This window comes from Triticum dicoccoides, chromosome 7A (genome assembly GCF_002162155.2).
Source record: "Triticum dicoccoides isolate Atlit2015 ecotype Zavitan chromosome 7A, WEW_v2.0, whole genome shotgun sequence".
Taxonomy (NCBI): Eukaryota; Viridiplantae; Streptophyta; class Magnoliopsida; order Poales; family Poaceae; genus Triticum; species Triticum dicoccoides.
The window spans coordinates 348182051-348197163 of NC_041392.1; positions in this window are offsets into that span (position 1 = coordinate 348182051).

The window sequence follows — 15113 nt, forward strand, 5'->3', positions numbered from 1 at the left end:
GAGCCCGGGGATCGTCATCGAGATGTACGTCTGCTAAGAACTCGGAGGTGCCGGAGTAATGGTGCTTGGATCGGTCGGATCGGGAAAACGTTCGACTACTTCCTCTATGTTGTGTGATCGCTTCCGCAGTCGGTCTGCGTTGGTACGTAGACAACACTCTCCCCTCTCGTTGCTGTGCATCACCATGATCTTGCGTGTGCGTAGGATTTTTTTTGAAATTACTACGTTCCCTGACAGGCTTATCATGGTGGGAGCGAGTAGAACGTCGCCAGTGCCTGGAAGCGGGATGAGGCGTAGACACGAACGCCGGAGTACTTTACCCAGGTTTGGGGCTCTCCTAGGAGATAACACCCCTAGTCCTACTCTGCGGGGTCTCCGCATGATCACTAAGACACTAGTGAGTACAATGGTGCTCCTCGAGCTGTATGCTAGAGGTAGAAGAAGGCAGGGTCGCTCTCTCCCTCCTCTAGATATGAGTCTAGTTCTAACTGGTTCGAAACCCTTTGCATGGGTGCCCTGGGGGGTTTATATAGGCCTACCCCCAGGGGTACATTGGTAATTGGGCCGGGCGTAGGGCCCGGCTGTCAGTGTCTTTGGTCACCGGCTTCTCCGTCGGCTGCTGGGGCCCGCTGCCTGCTGGGCCTCGCCGACTGGTCCGGTACGGAGCCGACAGGCCGCTCACGCCACTCGTGGGTTTTGCCGGCTGCTGATTACTATAGCCGCGTGGCTAATGACGCATGCTTTCTTAGGGGAGCGTGGCTACAGTTCCGCCGATTGGTGGGAGGTCACTGTAGCCACTCACTGTCTCATCAGATTAATGGCGCATGGACCCCGAGGGAGGAGACGGCCACCTGCTGGAGGCCGGCCTCCCTCGGGTCCGACTGGTCAGTCCTTCGCCGCCCTCCGGGCTCTTGCTGCATGGTAGGGCCCGCCGCCTGCAGGCCATACCGACAGGTCATCGTGGGAATGACTCGGCCGGCTTCTGGTGACGTCAAGGGAGGAGTGGCAACAGTGCCGCGTTGGGCGGAGATCCCCGCCCGTACGGAGCACTGTGGCCACGCCCGGCCCTGGATATGGGGGGATGGGCTACACGGTGGCCTCGCCCCGTCTCGTCTTCTTAGTGGGGGTGCAGACTTTGAGGGCGCCATGGGCCGACTGCTAGGAGCCAGCCTCTCTGGAGGCCGCCTGCTAGGAGTCGGCCTGTCTTGGAGCCGCCTTCCTGAGCATGGCTGTCTTCTGACAGTCGGCCGTTCAGCCAGCTGGCTACCAGAAGGCGGCGCTTCATCTTGACGTCTTGAGGGGCGCTGCCAGCCCGATGCCTTGAAAGGTTCTGGGATTCGGGTTAGGCTACCCGTGGCCCATTACTCCGACAGTAGTCCCCGAAGCTGGTGAGGTGCCGCGGCTGAAGAGCCGAGGGGCCTCAATAGTTTCCTCCTCCGGGTGCTGGTAGAAGTCGGTCGCGTCCAGTCGGATCTGTTTGAAACTTCGAATGCCACAACGAGAACTGGGTGGCGTGCTAGCTAAGCTTCTTGGCCTGCCGCCCATCACTGGCGCGCCACGTGGCGTCAGCCAGCCAGGCCAGCCTGCAAGCCCATGCACGTGATGGGACGCAGCTGCAGGCTGGGCCCGCCACCACCGAGCCTCAACATGCTAGCGGATCCGCTGCGGCCGAGGTGGGCAGTTGAGTTTCCCTGCGGAGTTACTGCACGCAGTAACTCACGCGATAAAGGTGAGAACGTGGGGTCGTGGGCACAGTTAATCCCACAATCCCACGCCCGCCCCCTCGGCTTCTGTAACACCCCAGATGTAACTTTCCCTATTTGTACTCCAACTCTTGCCGTTTCCAGCGTTAAGTTATATTTATTTCCTCGGGTTCGGGTTTTGTCTCTGTGTGTTGTTGGCGTTTTCATGCATCTCATATCATGTCATCATGTGCATTGCATTTGCATACGTGTTCATCTCTTGCATTCGAGCTTTTTCCCCGTTATCCGTTTTGCATTCCGGCGCTTCGTTCTCCTCTGGTGGTCATTTCTAGCTTTCTTTCGTGTGTGGGGATTAAACAATTCCGGATTCGACCGAGACTTGCCAAGCGGCCTTGGTTTACTACCGGTAGACCGCCTGTCAAGTTTCGTATCATTTGGACTTCGTTTGATACTCCAACGGTTAACCGAGGGACCGAAAAGGCCTCGTGTGTGTTGCAGCCCAACACCCCTCCAATTTGGCCCAAAACCCAACTAACTCTGCTCCATATCCTAGAGCGTTCGATCACGATCGCGTAGCCGAAAACCGCACCTCATTTGGACTCTCCTAGCTCCCTCTATGCCTATAAATAGACCCCCCATTCCAAATCCCGGGTCTCCCCCTCCCCGAAACCCTAGATCCGCTCCTCCTCGCGCCGCCGGACAACGTCCGCGCCGGGTCGGACGTGTCCGACCTGCGCGCCGCCGCCGCCAGCCACTAGCACGCTGCCATGTGGCCTGCGCCACTCCCTCCACCATCGGCCCGAGGCGGCCCGCATCCGGCCCCCCCGGCCCACACGCGCCCGCCGCCGCCTTCCCTCGCCGCGGATCCCGCGTCGCCTCCGCCCCGTCGCCGGAATCCCACCGCCACCGTGCTCCGCCGCCGCACCATCGCCCGCCGCCCGGAGCCGCCTCCAGCCGCCTCCGCCGAGAGCTCGCCGCTCCGCCGCGGCACTCCGCCGACCGGAGCCGGGCCCGGCGCCGCCTGCCGCCGCCTTCTCCGACCTCCCCGGCGCTGCCCCGTGCCCTCCTCTGGCGAGGAGCTCCGGCGAGAGCCCGGCCACCTCGGTTCGCGCGCCTCCCCGATCCAGATCTGAAAATTATCAGGGTTGATTTTTTCCCCAAGTCTCAGAAACCCTAGCCCAAGTGCACATGTTCGCGGCTCCGTAACTCTGCATCCGTAGCTCCGATTTGGGCACGTGGCACATCAAAATGTTCATATCAGAGAGTACATTATTTCATTCCATTGCATCATTTTCATTTGAGTTCATCTTGATGCCCGAAATGCTGTTAGAAGAGGGCTACTTGAGTTAATTGTCAGATCTGCTACTCCGTTTAGCACTTTTGTCATTTTTGCCATGATTATTGTGTGCGTGCTATGCCCGTGAGTTCTACATATGTTTTGTTAAGGGTTTTGTCATCTTTCCAGAGGTGCAACCCATGTATTTTTAGGATGTGTGTGGTGACTTGTGCAAGCCTGCAAAGTGGTGCACTTGCTAATTCTGTTTTCAGGGACTTAGTAATTTCACTAAGTCCTGGGATTGTTTATCTCATGATGCCATATGTTCTTGTTGTTTCCTAGTGATCCGTGCCTCTTTTGAGGATGATCAGTAAGGGAGTTTTGTTAATCTTGTAGTGCTCTATCCGTCCATGTCTTTGTTTGCAATTATGGAGCGACCTAGCTTGAGCCAATTGAGCTCTACTTTTGCTTCGTTGTGAATCTGGGCAGATCGTCAACTTGTTTGCGATTTTGCCGATGTTATTGTAGTTGATCCGTGCATGCTATGCCATTGTTCTTGCCATGTCTAGCTTGCATTTTGTTCCTTCTTAAGGGATGTATGCTTGTCTTTCCATGCCTTGCACCGTGGTGAGTGCATCGAGCTCGTAAACATGCCTTCGTGAGTTATGTTTCAGCTTGTCCTAGTTTTCACTAAGTCTGAAAACTGATTATGTTTTTGCTATGTTCGTGTGCTTGTTAGTATATTTTGTGGTCCCTTTTGGCTCAAGGTCACTAAGGGACTTTTGTTAAGCTTGTTGAGTAGCTCCATGCCATGTCTTTCTTTGTCATGTTCAGGTCCTGTAGCATGTTGTTTTGTTACTCCGAAGAGGGCTATATGATCTGAAATTCCAGACAAGTGTTAATTTCACAAAAGACTGAGATCTGTTTTACCATTTGCGTTTTTGCCATGCTTGTTTGAACCTGTTAATGGATGAATTGGCCATAGCTCAGTGCTAGACTTTTGTTAAGCATCTTGAATGCTTCCCTGCCATGTATTTTGTTGCCATGTTTGGGTGCTGTAGCATGTTCATCTCATTGCATTTAGATGCCTACTTGCTGTAAATCGCAGACCGGTGTCATTTTTGAAACGCTTGCCATTTCCAAACCGTAACTCCGATTCCGGCGTTCTTTATATCGTTTTCAAGAGATTTCATCTCATCTTTCCAGTGGAAAACTTGGTTTTCCAAGTTGAGGCCAGGTTCATGCATTTCCTGTCATATCTTGCATTTTGCATCCCGCATCGCATCCCGCATAGCATATCATCATTTCATCATATTGCTTGGTCTGGCACGTGGTTGATTGTATCCTTGTTGCTTGTTTGTATTTTGGGTAGATCCAGGAGACGAGTTCGCTAACGAGGAGCCCATTGAGTTTGCTTTCGAGGATTCAGTCAACTCTGACAACTGTGCAGGCAAGATGATCATACCCTCGAAATCACTACTATCTTTGCTATGCTAGTTTGCTCGCTCTTTTGCTATGCCATTGCTACGATGCCTACCACTTGCTTGAAAGCCTCCTAAATTGCTATGTCAACCTCTAACCCACCATTGTCCTAGCAAACCGTTGATTGGCTATGTTACCGCTTTGCTCAGCCCCTCTTATAGCATTGCTAGTTACAGGTGAAGATTGGAGGCCGTTCCTTGTTGGAACATTTATTTACTTGTTGGGATATCATTATATTGCTATGTTATCTTAATGCATCTATATACTTGGAAAGGGGTGGAAGGCTCGGCCTCTCGCCTAGTGTTTTGTTCCACTCTTGCCGCCCTAGTTTCCGTCATATCGGTGTTATGTTCCCGGATTTTTGCGTTCCTTACGCGGTTGGGTTATAATGGGAACCCCTTGATATTTCGCCTTGATTAAAGCTTTTCCAGCAATGCCCAACCTTGGTTTTACCATTTGCCACCTAGCCTTTTCTTTCCCTTGGGTTCTGCAGACTCAAGGGTCATCTTATTTTAACCCCCCCCCGGGCCAGTGCTCATCTGAGTGTTGGTCCAAACTAGAGCCCCTTGCAGCGCCACCTCAGGGAAACTCGAGGGCTGGTTTTAGTTGTACGGATTGCTTATCTGAGTGTGCCCTGAGAAAGAGATATGTGCAGCTCCTATCGAGATTTGTCGGCACATTCGGGCGGTGTTGCTAGTCTTGTTTTAACCTGTCGAAGTGTCTTGAGTTACCGAGATACTGAGTCTGCTCGGAACATCTTGGGAGGAGGTGTATTCCTTCGTTGACCGTGAGAGCTTGTAATGGGCTAAGTTGGGACTCCCCTGCAAGGTTTTGAACTTTCGAAAGCCGTGCCCGCGGTTATGGGCAGATGGGAATTTGTTAATGTCCGGCTGTAGATAACTTGAACCTTAACTTAATTAAAATGAATCAACTGAGTGTGTTACCGTGATGGCCTCTTCTCGGCGGAGTCCGGGAAGTGGACACGGTGTTGGAGTAATGTTGGCGCAGGTTGCTCTCTAGTTTCTCGCTCGTGCTTTGCCTCCTCTTCTCGCTCTCTTTTGCGAATAAGTTAGCCACCATACTTGCTAGTCGCTTGCTGCAACTCCACTCATATTTTACCTTGCCTTACCTATAAGCTCAAATAGTCTTGATCGCGAGGGTGCGAGATTGCTGAGTCCCTGTGGCTCACAGATTACTATTACACCAAATGCAGGGCCTGATGATTCTGCTCCAGGAGACGCGTGTGAGCTCAAGTGGGAGTTCGACAAAGACTCTCAACGATACTATGTTTCCCTTCCCGATGATCAGTAGTGGTGCCCAGTTAGGGGTGAACGGGACCGTTGTCGCATGTTGGGTTCTCTTTTATTTTGGCGCCGTAGTCGGGCCTTGAGTGTATGGATGATGTAATGTTATTTATGTACTTGATTGACGTGGCGAGTGTAAGCCAACTATGTTATCTCCCTTTTATTATTTATATTACATGGGATGCTGTGAAGATTGCCTAACTTGCGACATATGCCTTCAATGCGATTATGCCTCTAAGTCGTGCCTCGACACGTGGGAGATATAGTCGCATCGAGGGTGTTAAAAGTTGGTAATCAGAGCCTTCCCCGACCTTAGGAGCCCCATTGCTTGATCATTTTTAGCGGCCGAGTTGTGTCTAGAAAAATGTTTTGAGTCTTTAGGAATTATATATCGGAGAGATTAGGAATTCTTTTTACTTCCCAATCTCCTCATCGCTCTGGTAAGGCATCCCGACGTAGAGTTTTGACTCTTCTCTTTTCAAATTTCACTAAAAATATTTTAGGATCACACGGGTATCTTGGAATCGTTCCGATGGTTTTATGATGAGAACATTGTCTTGGTGCCTCCTGTCAGGGGTTTAGTGGAAGTGTCCCAGGGAGTTGAGCTCTGAGGTGTTGTCATCATAATTTTATCGTTGTAGTTCTGGAATACCTAAGTATAGTACGCCGACATCAAAAATCTCTTTTATGCAGTTCGTTGGTGAGATAACCTCGACGCCACCCTGTACTGGGGCGGGAGTTCGGGAGTATCGCCATAACTTGTATAACGGATGCTTTTCGAAGGTTGAGGTAGATGGTTTCCGAAGGTTTCTTGGTTATGTGTTGAAGGATGGATACAGCTGGATGTAGGAATTGCTAGTTTGGGTGAGATATTATGCTTCCCCTGTATCCCCAACACCTGATTTGTAACGCCCTCGATGCGACTATAGCTCCCATGTGTCGAGGCACGACTTAGAGACATAATCGCATTGAAGGCATATGTCGCAAGTGAGGTAATCTTCACACAACCCATGTTATACATAAGGGAAAGAGATACATAGTTGGCTTATAGTCGCCACTTCACACAAATACATGAATAAAGTATTACATCAACCAGATACAATCAAGGTCCGACTACGGAACCAAAATAAAAGAAGAACCCCAAATGCGACACGATCCCCGATCGACCCCAACTGGGCTCCACTACTGATCGACTGAAACAAAACAACACAAAGGACAAGATCTTCATCGAGCTCCTCCTGAGCTTGGTTGCGTCATCTGCACAGACTCATCGGCACCTGCAAGCTGGTTTTTGGAAGTATCTGTGAGCCACAGGGACTCAGCAATCTCGCACCCTCACGATCAAGACTATTTAAGCTTATGGGTAAGGTAAAAGTATGAGGTGGAGCTGCAGCAAGCGACTAGCATATATGGTGGCTAACATACGCAAATGAGAGTGAGAAGAGAAGGGAAAGCACGGTCGATAAAAGTATGATCAAGAAGTGATCCTATAGCAACCTACATCAAGCATAACTCCAACAACCGTGTTCACTTCCCGGACTCCGCCGGAAAGAGACCATCACGGTTACACACGCGGTTGATTTATTTTAATTAGGGTCGACTTTAGGTTTTCTACAACCGAACGTTAACACATTCCCATCTGCCCATAACCGCGGGCACGGCTTTCGAAAGTTCAAATCCCTGCAGCGGTGTCCCAACTTAGCCCATCACAAGCTCTCACGGTCAATGAAGGAATAGACCTCCTCCCGAGACATTCCGATCAGACTCGGTATCCCGGTACAACAAGACATTTCGACAGGGTAAAACTAAACCAGCAACACCGCCCGAATGTGCCGACAAATCCTAATAGGAGCTGCACATATCTCTTTCTCAGGGCACACTCAAATGAGACTAGCTACGAGTAAAACCAACCCTCAAGTTTCCCCGAGGTGGCCCCGCAGGCAGCTCAGTTCGGACCAACACTCAAAGGAGCACTGGCCCGGGGGGGGGGGGGTAAAAATAATGATGACCCTTGGGCGCGCGAACCCCAAGGGAAAAGAAAATGCTAGGTGGCAAATGGTAAAACCAATGTTGGGCACTGCTGGAGAAGCTTTACTTAAGGCGAACTGTCAAGGGGTTCCCATTATAGCCCAACCGTGTGAGGAACGCAAAATCCGGGAACATAACACCGATATGATGGAAACTAGGGCGGCAAGAGTGGAACAAAACACCAGGCATAAGGCCGAGCCTTTTACCCTTTACCAAGTATATAGATGCATTTATTAAATAAGATATATAGTGATATCCCAACAAGAAAATAAATATTCCAACAAGGAACAGCCTCCAAGCTTCACCTGCAACTAGCAACGCTATAAGAGGGGCTGAGCAAAGCGGTAACATAGCCAATCAACGGTTTGCTAGGACATGGTGGGTTAGAGGTTTGACATGGAAATTTGGGAGGCTGACAAGCAAAAGGTAGGCATCGTAGCATTGGCATAGCAAAGAGCGAGCAAACTAGCATAGCAAAGATAGTAGTGATTTCGAGGGTATGATCATCTTACCTGAGATCCCACAAGGAAGAAGAACGAGTCCATGAAGAAGATAAACGGACGTTGACGAACGGGTCCTCACAAACGTGACGTAACCGGAACCAACCCGAAGAAGCAAACACCGGAAAAGAAGCACACAACATAGTAAACAACCACGACAACAACATGGCACGATGCGCAAACAAGTATGATGCATGTCCGGTTTAATGAGGCATGGCATGGCAAAGTGCACAAACAATCCTACAAATTAAGTGGAGCTCATTTTGCAATGGAGTTGCATATTGAAGAAAACACCACATGACTTATTTAGTTCTCTCTCGTTATGTACCCAACAATATTAAATGTTGATTAACATGGCAAGGGGTGAAGCACAACAAAACTACCTATCTAGGCAAGTTTAAATGAGGCCGGAAACAACAAACAACAATTCCGGTAAATCCCCATATGCGTATATTGGGTTTGGTACTGTTCTGCCCTAAACACAATTTTAGAGTTGTTTAACATGCAAAGTAAGGTCAGCATGTTAAACTAGGCATTTTTCTACCCCAAATACATATAAAGTTTATTAAAATCCGAGTTACGGTTATTAGTTATGAATTAAATCATTTTAGCAAGAAATAGGAGCAAATTTAAACAAACATCATTTTAAACATTTTAAACATGGATGAAAATGACATATTATGAAACTAGATGCAATTCTAAGCAACTTCCATATTAAGTTTGTTTTAATCCGATGCACGATTTGTGAGTTATTATATGCATGAACCTAAAGGGGTTTTCTGAAAAACGGCAGTCTCTGAAGAAAATGGGCAAATTAGCAGAACGAAAAAAATGGCGTGGGCCGAATCTGAAACAGGGCAGGCGCTGGGGGCGGCTCACCCATGGGCTTCGGCCCGTTTGCAGAGAGGCCGGCAGGAAGGGGCGGCGCAGATCTGGCCCGGCTAGGCCTGGCTTGGCACTGCGCTGGGCCGGGGAAGCTGGCCCGGACTACACGGTCCACGAGCACGAGCGGGAAAGGTGGCCCACGGGCGGACGCTCGTCATTCTCCTCCCGTAGGGAGACATCGCCGACACTCCGGTGGTGAACGGTGGCGGCGCCGGTCGCCGGAAGGAGGCTGGGATGGCGGAAATGGGCAGATCCGGCGAGGGGGGATCCAGATCCGGTGGAGGCGCCGCCCAAGAGGTGAACGGCGATGACGAGAAGAGCTTCGGGCCGGGCGGTTATGGCAGAACCTGCAGGCGAGGGAGAGAGAAGTGAGGAAAGACGGAGGGAAAAGGAGACGTGACGCCGGCGAGGACGTGGAGCCGTGGCGGCGTGGCATGCAACTCCGGCGAGCCGCCGTTCGGTGGCGAGGGTGAACGGGCGCTTGGGGCGGCGCTCGCGACAGGAGTGGGAGGAACCGATGCGGAGCGGGCAACTTCCAGAGAAGAAAGGCGGCGGTGGCCGGCGTCTCTCCGATGAAGTCCGGCGAGACTCCGGCGGTTGGCGAGCGAGGCGGTGAAGCCAGGCTTCGGCGGCGGCGGCTTGGGCCCGTGCGGGCCCCGGATGGGCTCCGCGGGCCGCGGGGAGAGAGAGGGGCCGGCAGGGTGAGGTGGCAAGGTGGGATTGGAGGAGGAGGCGCGGCGGGTGACGTGGCACACTCCGATTGGTCGGAGTGAGGTGGCTGAGGGCGGCGGACATGTCCGGCCGGTGGTGGGATGTCTTGTTCGACGGCGCGAGGAGTGGGGCTAGGGTTTGATCTGCGCGGAATTTCGGAGGGGATGACATATATATAGGTTGAGGGAGCTAGGAGAGTCCAAATGAGGTGCGGTCTTCGGCCACGCGATCGTGATCGAACGCTCTAGATGATGGAGCAGAGTTAGGTGGGTTTTGGGCCAAATTGGAGAGGTGTTGGGCTGCAACACACACGAGGCCTTCTCGGTCCCTCGGTTAACCGTTGGAGTATCAAACGAAGTCCAAATGGTACGAAACTTGACAGGCGGTCTACCGGTAGTAACCTAAGGCCGCTTGACAAGTCTCGGTCCAATCCGGAAATGCTTAATCCCCACACACGAAAGAAAGCTAGAAATGACCACCGGAGGAGAAGGAAGCGCCGGAATGCAAAACGGACAACGGGGAAAATGCTCGGATGCATGAGACGAACACGTATGCAAATGAAATGCGCATGATGACATGATATGCAAAGCATGACACGCAATCAATGACAAGGCAACAACAGCGAATAACTGAACGACACCTGGCACATCGGTCTCGGGGCATTACAACACTCCACCACTACGAGAGGATCTCGTCCCGAGATCTAGAATGGCACCGGAGGGAAAAACGGAAGAGAAAAAGAAGAGGTAAAACTAAGTTGCTCCTTTGACAAACGAGTGAAACCAAAGAACCTTGAGAGTTTGAACAAAAGTCAGACAGAAAGCAACGGAGATGAACGAAGTTGAAAGCACTCCGTTAGGGCAGAGTAAGAAGGAAGAACAAATTTCGACAGCATTCCGGTAGAAAAGAGGTGCACGGCTTGATAAGGCGAAAAGAATTTGAACAAAAGGGCACAACACTCCGGTTAAATGGATAGGCACAGGAAAGAACATTATCTTAAATGAAACGAGATGATGGTTGAAGAAAGCACCATCACAAGGCCTCCGGAACAAAAGTAAGAATGGAATGGAATGAATGAAGGGAAACAAGATCTTGAGGGAGCACGCTTACAACAAAAGCTAGAACGGACTTGTTGGAAAACCAACAACGAAAAGAATAAGCTTGATATGGTCTTATGGGATACATCTCAAATCATGAGGTGACAACCTGCCACTCATGGGAAAAAGAATTGAATAGATATGGACGAGGAGACGAGAAACTTATTTCACCGGGAGGATAAATGAAGAACTTGGGACATTTATAAGCACCATAATTAGCAACAAACCTTAGGGAAGGCTTTAGGTGGAATATAACCCAAGATAACTCCAACGAAGAGGTTGATGGATTTAAAATGTCCCATTCTTGATAACTTGTGCCTCACGAAGCACGAAGGGGAATTATCAAGGATGACATAATACCACCTTGAACGATACAGAAGAAAGAATGCACTCCGGATTACAATATGAAGAAAGCTTGAGCTCCTTAAAAGAATCTCGATGAAAACTTTGAGAAGGAATTAAATCTTTGATGAACCATCATGTAGAGCCTTCATGCAGAACTCCGGTAACAAAAGAATAAAAAGACAGAGAAATTGAAACCACAAGGAGAATCCTTGCAATGATTAGATGAAGCTTTCCGAAGAGATAGAGTGGAAACATGGAACTCCGGAAAAAATAAGATGATCAATTGAGATCAAGGATTTTTGATGAACCTTCGGAATCAAGAATAGATCACTTGGATGAAACAAGAATAAGAATTATGTTATGCGTATCCTTCACCAATTAAATTGATGACACTCAACGGATTTGGCACACTACTTATTCTCGTAAAGGATCAAGAGAGATATAACATAAATTTGGAAAGGTCTTCGACGAATCCACCGGTAGGATTGAAAAACAATGAATGAATTGTAATGATAACAAGGTAAGAAGAATCTTGAGCGACCCACCATAAGAATAGGAAATGAACAAAGTAAAGATAAAGAAACACCGGGACGAATTATCAATGAAAGAAGATGCTTGATAGGATTTAGATACAAGAGAACGAAGAGATCACGAACCGATTAGAGACCACTTGAACGAAGCACCGGTAAAATTGGAGAATGACAACTAAAAGCTGAGAATGAATACATTTGAATTGATGGACTCCGGATAATCAAACTGAGAAGACTCTTGAATTACACCGGATAGGTGAAAAGAATTCTCACGATCGAAACAATTACGAGAGGATGGCCACAAGCTAGAATCACGAATCTTGAAGAGAATGGAGCAAGATTAAAGAGAAACTCTTCTTCGGTCTTCAAGTGTTATGAAAGACGACGAGAGGCACCACCAAGAATTATTGAGGCACTCCGGAATAAAGAATGTAAAGGTTGATCCAACGATGAAAAGAATTTGAAAGATCTTGGAGATGACATTTGACTGATGATACATCATTCTTACGTCAAACTTCGAAAAGAATTTGAGAATACCTCCGGAAAAATAAGAAGAGTCAGGTAAGATCCTGGGAAAAGACCTGTGGGTTAGGGCCCACTCAACAGAAACACCGTTGAAATGATTTAAAGAGAAAGATTGCACCAGTTGAATTAAAAGGCTTGAATGATATAACATCCTGAAAATAGCTTGAACGGATTAAGAGTGGAAACACAAATCTTCTAAGATAACTTTAGCACTCCGGAACAATTGAATAGCGAGAAGAGAAAGAATATGAGGAGCACCGGCATGAGAAGGTATTTGCAAACGAGGAAAAAAAATTATGATCAATAATGTTTGAATTGAATCCACCGGAGAAGAAAAAGAATGGCGAATGATGAACTTGGAGCTTCCTTAGTATCATCATGAGAATCACCGGATAGAACATTGAAAGAAAAGAATGAAGAGACTTCCGTTAATAAGGTGGATAGTTGAATAAGAGATCTGAATCCTTGAAGAAAAAGGGATGGGAGGGTGGGAAAATAAAGGCAACTTGGAACGAATGAAGCGAACACCGTTTAGAAAAACTGATAATTGATCTTGCTAATGTTGAGGTGATCGGATCCACTTGAAGAGAGACACACCGGTGAAAAGGATTGACATGACAATCTCGATTATCCAGAAGGATTAGTATTCACATCGGAGTATGAGAACACCATTTGGGGAAGGTATGGAATCAACATTTGCCTTCGAAGCAACTCGAATACCACAACTCAAAACAAAAACAAAGGATTGGCTTGCAGAATAAGCCGGAACAAACATATGATTGAGATTTCGTCCGAAGTTTTCATGATGGGGCCTACACGGGCTCGATCGTACAGCACCATCATGTACAAGGCAGTGCACATGACATACGAAGCGTCCCCGAGTCAGCATAGCCAAGGACTCTTTAAGACACAACGAGACCACTGTAAAACCGACCGTGAATAGGCGGACCACTAGACGTCGAACCCCAATTTCAAATCATACGTCTGTCGGAAAGATATCCTAAGAGCTACTTGAATTCCCACCTATGAAACTCCCAAAATTTTCCGGTTATGCAATCAGGTGTTGGGGATACAGGGGAAGCATAATATCTCACCCAAAACTAGCAAATCCTACATCCAGCTGTATCCACCCTTCAACACATAACCAAGAAACCTTCGGGAATCATCTACCTCAACCTTCGAAAAGCATCTGTTATACAAGTTATGGCGATACTCCCGAACTCCCGCCCCAGTACTGGGTGGCGTCGAGGTTATCTCACCAACGAACTGCATAAAAGAGATTTTCGATGTCGGCGTACTAAACTCAGGTATTCCAGAACTGCAACGATAAAATTATGATGACAACACCTCAGAGCTCAACTCCCCGGGACACTTCCACTAAACCCCTGACAGGAGGCACCAAGACAATGTTCTCATCATAAAACCATCGGAACGATTCCAAGATACCCGCGAGATCCTAAAAAAATTTAGTGAAATTTGAGAAGAGAAGAGTCAAAACTCTACGTCAGGATGCCTTACCAGAGCGATGAAGGGACTGGGAAGTAAAAAGAATTCCTAAGCTCTCCGATATACAATTCCTAAATGACTCAATACATTTTTCTAGACACAACTCGGCTGCTAAAAAAACGATCAAGCAGTGGGGGCTCCTAAGGTCGGGGAAGGCTCTGATTACCAACTTGTAACGCCCTCGATGCGACTATAGCTCCCACGTGTCGAGGCACGACTTAGAGACATAATCACATTGAAGGCATATGTCGCAAGTGAGCTAATCTTCACACAACCCATGTTATACATAAGGGAAAGAGATACATAGTTGGCTTACAGTCGCCACTTCACACAAATACATGAATAAAGCATTATATCAACCAGATACAATCAAGGTCCGACTACAGAACCAAAATAAAAGAAGAACCCCAAATGCGACACGGTCCCCGATCGACCCCAACTGGGCTCCACTACTGATCGACTGAAACGAAACAACACAAAGGACAAGATCTTCATCGAGCTCCTCCTGAGCTTGGTTGCGTCATCTGCACGGACTCATCGGCACCTGCAAGCTGGTTTTTGGAAGTATCTGTGAGCCACAGGGACTCAGCAATCTCGCACCCTCGCGATCAAGACTATTTAAGCTTATGGGTAAGGTAAAAGTATGAGGTGGAGCTGCAGCAAGCGACTAGCATATATGGTGGCTAACATACGCAAATGAGAGCGAGAAGAGAAGGCAAAGCACGGTCGATAAAAGTATGATCAAGAAGTGATCCTATAGCAACTACGTCAAGCATAACTCCAACAACCGTGTTCACTTCCCGGACTCCGCCGGAAAGAGACCATCATGGTTACACACGCGGTTGATTTATTTTAATTAGGGTCGACTTTAGGTTTTCTACAACCGGACGTTAACAAATTCCCATCTGCCCATAACCACGGGCACGGCTTTCGAAAGTTCAAATCCCTGCAGGGGTGTCCCAACTTAGCCCATCACAAGCTCTCACGGTCAACGAAGGAATAGACCTCCTCCTGAGACATTCCGATCAGACTCGGTATCCCGGTACAACAAGACATTTCGACAGGGTAAAACTAAACTAGCAACACCGCCCGAATGTGCCGACAAATCCCGATAGGAGCTGCACATATCTCTTTCTCAGGGCACACTCAGATGATACTACCTACGAGTAAAACCAACCCTCAAGTTTCCCCGAGGTGGCCCCGCAGGCAGCTCAGTTCGGA